The sequence below is a fragment of the Condylura cristata genome, unplaced genomic scaffold (genome assembly GCF_000260355.1).
Source record: "Condylura cristata isolate star-nosed mole 26May11 unplaced genomic scaffold, ConCri1.0 scaffold00002, whole genome shotgun sequence".
Classification (NCBI taxonomy): Eukaryota; Metazoa; Chordata; class Mammalia; order Eulipotyphla; family Talpidae; genus Condylura; species Condylura cristata.
The window spans coordinates 12,361,379-12,369,287 of NW_004567103.1; positions in this window are offsets into that span (position 1 = coordinate 12,361,379).

A 7,909-nucleotide genomic window follows, 5' to 3' on the forward strand; every position below is an offset into this window, starting at 1 on the left:
ATCAGAGTTCAACGAAGGCTGATTGCTAGTCTGTTATCAGCATCAATAAAGGTATAGGCTCCCCAAATAGTGGCCAGTCGTACATTGGTGGCACTTAGGTACAGGGAGAAATGCCAGAAGGGAAGGGAGCCCCGACTTTGTGATGTAGCTGCGGTTGCTACAGAATATTCTTGAAGGCTCCTGGCTGCTGTTTTGTCTTCCATGTTCCTCGGAGAGGGCCTTGAAAGATCCCACCTTGAAGGGAGACATTGGAGTCAGGAGGGGAGGAGGTAGTTTGGGGGGAGAGTGTGACGTGGAGGTGTCCCTTGGGAGTCCCTCTCTACCCAGGAGCCCAAGCCCACCTATCCTCTGTTTTTCAACCCCAAATCCCCCAAGGAATACTTTCCTGTCCCCTGAGGATTTTGGTGACCTGTTTGCTTCTCCACATTTCTGGGGTCTGTCTTCTCCACTCTGGCACATGGGAAGGCATGGGGTAGTTCCAGAACAGTCTAGCAAAAGCTTAATTGCCCCCTCTCAGCAGTCTCGTCCTGACTGCACTTTGTTTTTGCCATGCTTTCCACGTGCCCGGACTCTGTGAGTCTCAGCCCCTTGGTGCATGGGATCCTGAGGAACCCGGAAGAGACAGGAAGAAGTCAGGAGCACAGAGCCATTGACTCACCTGGGAAGCCTGTGCCATTCCTTGTCCTGCTGGGCCCCGAGCCAGGAGTTAAGGGAGCATGCAGTGCCACACTGTTCTTTCCTCCTCTCACTTTGGGGTCAAAACCAGCAGCAGAGCTAAAATTGGGGAGTAGGGCTGGGGGGCTGCTGGGAGTCCCTTCAGAAATCTGGGTGTTGTGTTTACTTTTTCATATTGGCAGCTGGAAGGGGAAGCCCATCCCAACTCGGCATTGTTGTCTGACATGGTTAATCAGATCCTATAATCCTGCTGTGGAAATATTGGGCCTCACTCAAAACAATAGAGACCAAGAATATTGTGGTTAAATTTCAACCAACTGCCTCCCTGGTCTGTTTGCCTAACCCCTACCCCCTCTCCTGGGCCAGAGTCCTCGCACTTTATGGACCCCTGATAGGATCGACAGCCGGTCAGAAATCGGTGACAGGAGAAGGGAAAACGGAGTAGAGGAAGGGTAATCCTCTTGACTGGTACTCCATCCTGCCTCTCCCTCCCACCCCTGAAGGGTGATGGGGGAGGGGGATGTGAAAGGAGTAGAAACTGGTGGGGACATTCCTCAGGGTCTGGGTCTCCATTCAGGGGTCCAGAGTGGGGCCGCGGGGGGACCCTAGGGAGAAAAGAGATTGCACAGACAGTACAGACAAAGACGGCTGCCAGATAAGAAAGCAAGATCCAGTTTCAATTATGACTGCTGCCTGGCGCTTCCTGGGCACCTGACAATGCCAGTCGGTCCTATGTCACCCTTGAGAGGAACAGGAAGGCGCAGGTTGGGGACAGGAGAGTGGTAATAAATATTGCTGTTTCACTAGTCATGTGATAGGACAGCAATATAAATAATAATACTCTGATGATGGAGGAAAGTGATACTGATACCCCAACTTGAACGGTTTTCTAGCAGTGTGAATGTCCATTATGTTGCTCTCTTGAGTAAGGATGTACTAAATGTGACAGGCTCATTTGTAATTAAAATTGCAGGACAGAGGGCATGGATACTCTGTGCAGTGGCATTTTGAATTAAAAAGAAGAAGAAGAAGAAAGGTCTGGACTGTGCTAAAGGGGAAACTCAACGTGGTGACCTGTTCTGCCAAAGGCAAGATGTTCCCCGGCAGGTACCAAGCAGGCGCCTGGCTCCGAGTGTTGTGCTCTGCTGTCATGCATCACTGGTGCACTACACATAGTTGCAACCACACTTGGAGGTGTTGCCAGTCACTGAGGTGAAGTACAGTGAGGCCCCAGCTCCGGCACCGTGGACTATTGAACGGTCAAAGTGTATGTGCATTTTTAGGATTTGAAGAATGAAAATAGCAGAACTGTGCCAAACGAAACCGTATTTACTTAATCTTTCATATAGGGTGGGGATGGAGCAACAGCAGAGCACACTTCACGTTTCTCACGTAGGGTGCCATGTGATGATTCAGGGACTGGCTGGCCTCCTGGGCCACTCGGCAAAGCCATTTTAAAGCAGGCTGCCGGGGGGAGCTGAGCTTCCCGCCAGAAAGTCACCTGGGCATTAGTTCTTAGCAGTGAGAACCTAAGACAGGTGGGTGTTTCTGGGAGGGGGCCTCAGAAGTCGCTTCATGGGCGTTATCAAGCGGAACTGAAGCAGGACATGAACGTGATAGCACAAACATCTAAAGCTGAAGGAAAACCTTTCAACGGCTGAGCACCTTGGATAACGAGTGGGAAGAAGTCATGTGGAGAAAAGATCCCATTGGAAGCCACCAAGAATGGACCTCGGTGCAGGGGACCGAGGAGGGGAAAGCAAGTGCCAGCTTCATTGTGGTCTCAGGGACTTGGACAGCAGATGGGAAAGTCCAGCAGGAAAAGCCCAGATCTCTACCAAGGAATTTAAAGAAATGGCACAGGTTTGTAGAAAATGTGTTTCGAGTGAGATAGAAAAACCCACATTCAGAAAAAACAGGAATAACTCAAATGGTGTGCGTGTGCGCGCGTGTGTGTGCGTGTGAGAGAAAAAGCTTACTCACTGGCATCCCCCCAACAGGGCGCCAGTGCTTCTTGCCAGCAGTGAAAGACCTGTCTCCTGACTCCAAGAAGCCTCCAAAGATCATCTTTATGGGGTAGCTCCCCCACCCCGAATTTCAAATGTAGGCAGTAGAAAGTCATGCTTCATATCTCTTTTTTAAGTTGAAAAGAAGCCTGTGCATAAATACTGCTCTGTTACCTGCCTCCACTTTCGCTTACCTGTCATGTCCATACTGACATGTCGATATATTCACCTCCACCGTGACATTTGTTTATAAGAAGTTTGAAGACACCCTCAGACTCAGGAAGCAGAAGGTCAAGTTTGCTCCTTTTCCTCCCAGCTCCTTCCATGGTCACAGCGGAGTCTGCTGTGTGTCCACCTGTTGGGACTTTGATCACTCGTCCCCTAGATGTCCACTTGGTCAAAGCCCTCATCATATTAAGGCCTTGGCCAAGGTCACACCTTCCCTGGGGCCTCCGCTGACCACCTACTTAGCAGGGCGGCTGGCCGCCTGCCCTCAACCAACTCCCCACAAGCTGCCCTCAGTCCTGTCTTATGTTTTGTGCTCATGGTCTTCCAGCTCCTCCTGACACATTCTGCAGTTTACTTACTCTATTTTTAGCCATCTCCCCAATGTGACAATTGAGTTAGTAGAATAAAATTCCATACCGGCAGGAATCTGGTTTTTTTTTTAATGGATTTTTGTATTTTTGTCTCATAGCCCAAGCACCTTGACAGTGCCACTCAGTAGGTGGTCAGGGATGCTTGTTAGGTGAATGCATGAAGAAAGATGACCCCACGCACACCCCTCCACACCAGAAGTGTTTGGAGTGCTCTTAGAGATGTGACTGTCGCTGTGTGGGGACAGCAGTGACAGAGTGGATATAGAGCAGACGCCTCTTGTTAGCTATACCCATGGTGGGACGGCTTTAACATTGTAAGAAACTAAGAATGTAAGAAATTAAAAGGGAAGCGTGTGTGAGTCTTCTCACTTTGTTTGATGATAGACCCGCATCCTTGGGCACTTTATCTGCCCACTGGTGAGAGTACGGATGGACAAGCCCCGTCACAGAGGTGATGGCATCACTTGAGCAATCACTTGAGGATAGAAAGTTGGTCTCCTTGTCTCGCTAGACAACTAGTCTTTTCTCCCATAGAGACACTGAGGTGGAAATAAAAGCCATGAGATAGTAAGCATGCTGTAACCCATACACAGAAATTGTTGTCCTTCTGTCCGCAAATGCCTATCTCTTAGTTTCCCACAGTCGTTAGTCTCTGACATGAGGGGAAAACATTCCCTTTGTTACTAATTCTGCTGCCTTTCCCTGCCTTTTCAAAGTCATCAAAGCAAGGTCTTTAATGCTTGAATCTCTCTGAAGTGCCTTGTAATGAGCTTATTGTTTGGGCAAAGGTAACTTGACATTCCCATCTCTAATCAATAGCTAGCTTTCAAAGCATTGTTAGTTTTGAGTGGCTCTAATTGGATCTCCAAATGTGTTCTGGGCTGATCTGAGGCTTGCAAGGCAGTGTGTTTCCATTTCTGTACATGGGCCAGAACATGGAGTTGCTAACCTCTTCAAAAAAATCCACAGAAGTCAGAGTGAGCTCAATCAATTGGGAAAATGGCTGAATAGTCTGAGGGTTTAAAAGCCAAAGAAGTTAACAAAACAGCCCCCTAGACTTAGAAAACAAGTGGCTTAAACAGAAGTCAACAATCCAGTGTGCTTGCCCTAGAAATCATTCACCAAGAAACTGGAATATTATGGATTCAAACAGGCCCAGACTCCAATCCCCCAAAACCTCAGTTCCTCATTTATAAAATGAAAATGATGGTGTCACCTTCATCAAGTCTGTGGGGTCACGTGAGATATGGCACTCTCTTACCAAGCAATCTGTCAACTCTGTCATGAAAGCTGTCCTCTGCTTAGGCCACTGTCCTTGCCTGAATATTCTCTTCAATCTTTTTAGTCATTCTTCTCCTTCCTTCAAAACTGAATTCTGCAAAAGGTTTGACCCCAGGCTAATTGCTTCCTAGACCAAGTTCATCTTATCCATGAATGTGTCTAGTTTCTAATGCATTATTCTATTCATTAACGAGGGGCACTTATGATTTGTGACTGTCTTTTATTTTCATGCCTTATCTTCAAGGTTAAATGGTAAATTCCCTGGCAACAGCTATGTCTCCTGCTTTTCTGAGTGTATTCTCCATTCTTTTGTGCCTGTCATACAGTTGTGTCAGGTGGTTCCCCCAAAGCCACACAGGTGCTCAGGCATCGATTTGCCACCTCCAGTTAAGTGCTCTGTCACACACCCAACGCTGTTATACGCAGAATCACTGGAGGATATTTGACGACTGCATTCCCGTCTGGTTCCAGCTCAGCATCCCTGGATTTAGAGCAGGATTGATCTGGTTAAACAGTATGGAGGAAAAAAGACTAGTTGATTATAGAAGTATGGACCTATGTAGTATGTGTGCTCGTGTGAGTAGCTGTAAGGTGTCTAATGTATGTGTATTTATATTCATACACACACGTGAATATATCACTATAAGGACACTAATTTCACAATATAGCATTAAATTCAAGACTGACTAAAATACTAACAGGGTCATTTAATAAACAGGTGTTTAAATTACCAGGTTTTATGGTGTAGTTTCTTCCCTCCAACCTATAATTCCAACTCCTATAAACAAAAATTACTCGTGTTATTCAAAGAGGTAGATTTTACTTTGTTCTTCTAGAGGTGTTTGAAGAGGCAACGAGATCTAATATTGAGAGAAGTTGACTTTACCAATAGGTCCAGGACTCAGGCTCAGCCCACATCGGTTCTGTCACTGCTGCTCAGACCCCAGGACTCGGGTGTCTCCAGAGTGGCACGTGGTACTTCTCCAGCTCCACAGCTGAAGGGAGCCTGGCAGTGACCAGAAAAAGAGCCAGCTTTGTCTGTTGTCTGAGGGGCTTGTCTAATTCAAAAGCTACCCTGCATTGATGGAATAGTGAGGTGCATAGGTCTCCCAGAAATGACCAAGGGGTTTCTTAGGCCCAGGCTTGCATTAAAAGTGCTCCATAGAAATTAGGCTGCTTCTAATCTGTCTTTCCCCCTCTTCATGCACTGAAGAAGATTGAACTGGGGCTCATCTAAAACTGAGATTAAGATCTTAAAGCACCATTGTGTTCTGAGAAAAGAACCACTTTGGAGTAAAAACAACTCTGGATTCAAATCCCACTATGAGACTATGGACAAATTACTATACGTCTTGAGCTTTAGAGTTGTGAACTTGTAAAATGAGAAGAATAATTGCTGTGCCCGGAAGGTTATTGTGAAGATTTCAGAAGTGCTGCGAGTACCTGGCATAGAGGAAAGTGTTGCTACAGGTCATCCCCCCCCACCCCATCTTCCAGCACCCTGGTTGCTGCTCCTAACTTAGCCAGGCCAGGAGGATCCAGACTCGGTGGGAGAACATTCTAGTCCAAGGCGGTGGCTCTGCTGTAGCTGATGCCCAGCTACTTCAGCTCATTACCAGAAATTTGCATTCTGCAGGTCAAGAAGCAGTTTAAGAGAGAAATGAGAAAAATGGCAAAGCTAATCATTGGTCATTTTCTCTAAAAGAATCTTAAAGAAATTGTCTGTGACTTGGTGAAAAGAAGGTTGAAAGTGAATTTGCCAATTCTGGGAGACCAGGCAAGCAGGTTAATGTTCCTAGTCACTGAAGCCAGAAGTGGAAAAAAAAAAAAAAGTTGAATTTGTATTTGAGAGGGAGAAAGGAAAATTGAATTGAAGGCAAAGGTTTTCTAGAAAATTATAAAATACTGAGATGGGCATCCATGGAAGCCTATGGATTTTCTTTTTCTGTAGCACTAGGAAAACGGTCTGCCCCCAGGAATTTGAGCAGGAGACAGGGAAGGGGTGGGGGATACAGCAGGGATAATTTTGGAACCCTGGAAAACACCCCTGAAAGCTCTGCTGAAACTTCCAAGGAAAAGCTCTTAACGTTTGCGTAACAAGAGGCTGGGAGACAGAACCCAAATGCGAGGGCCCATCGGGCTCAGCAGGAAGCTAAGGGGGAGGGGCGGGGAGGAAATCGTGTGTTTTATTTCCCAGTTAGGATGCTGCTGCATCCTAATGGTGATCCACCCCACGTGGCCTTCCAGGAGCCTGGATTTCTTTTCTGTAATATGACATGCTGGGATCAAGCATTCTCTTGAGTCCTGGAACTTCCAATTTGGGGATGTGTCTAAAGAACTGACCCAGAGAAAAGGTAAAGACATCTGTGAAAAGCCCCCTCAACCCTAGCCCAGGTGGCCGGAGGTGGGGGAGTGCTGCCCAGATTGGGGGGTGGGCTGGGGAGGAGACATCTCCAGGGGGGAAGACTGAGCTCCTGGGGTCCACTCCAGAGGTGCAAGCCCCCTGCCTGCCTGCTTCTCAGCCCGGAGTAAGCTGCTTATCCTCCTGGAACTTCAGAATCATCATCTGTAACATGGGAGTGACAGTAGATCACTGGAGGGGTTGCTCCTTTAAACTAGGTAGTAGCTAGTGGCTCCCATGTGCCAGGTGTTGAAGTTTTCGTCAGATGATACCTATTGTATTGGTCTCTTGGAATGAAACCATTCGAAGCCTTTATTTCTAGCTAATGAAGTTGCAGACTTCATCACACCCCGCGGCTGCTCGCGCAGGGGTGGTGTTTGTTTTTAGCACCCTGGCCTTTCTTGCTTTAGCAGAGTGAATCCCACAGCAAGCAGCGTGCCTGAATTTCGTATTAAAACACACACAACCCGTGTTGACCTCTCTAACTGCCTCTACACAGTCCGCACTTTCTAATGTGTAAAGGAGAACTGAAGAGACTGTTTCGCGGTTTCTGGATGCCCGCGACTTCGAATCGCTTTTTGCCTTCTCAGCCAGCGCGGTGTCGGGTGAGCCCAGCTTCTCCGCTGTTCTGTTGATGTCATGGCTTTGGCTGTTTTTATCGGCACCTCGGTCTATCCCTTTCCAGCGTCATCTCTCTGGAAGTGTTTTCAACTCAGAGCCCCCCTGTTAGACGCTTCTGAGGCTGGGCGACCCACCCCCAGTTTCGCACCGGCGGCGGCGGTGGGATGTGCCGGGTTGCTGCAGAATTCGGCTGCGCGAGCTGAGAGGGTGCAGTCTCCTGGGCCAGGGTGGGGCGCCAGGTTAGGAGCGGCCTCCAGCCTTCTGGGCTCACTTCCCCGCAGGGGACGCCGTAGGCGGCTGTGCGGTTCGGTCACTGCCCCCCCCCC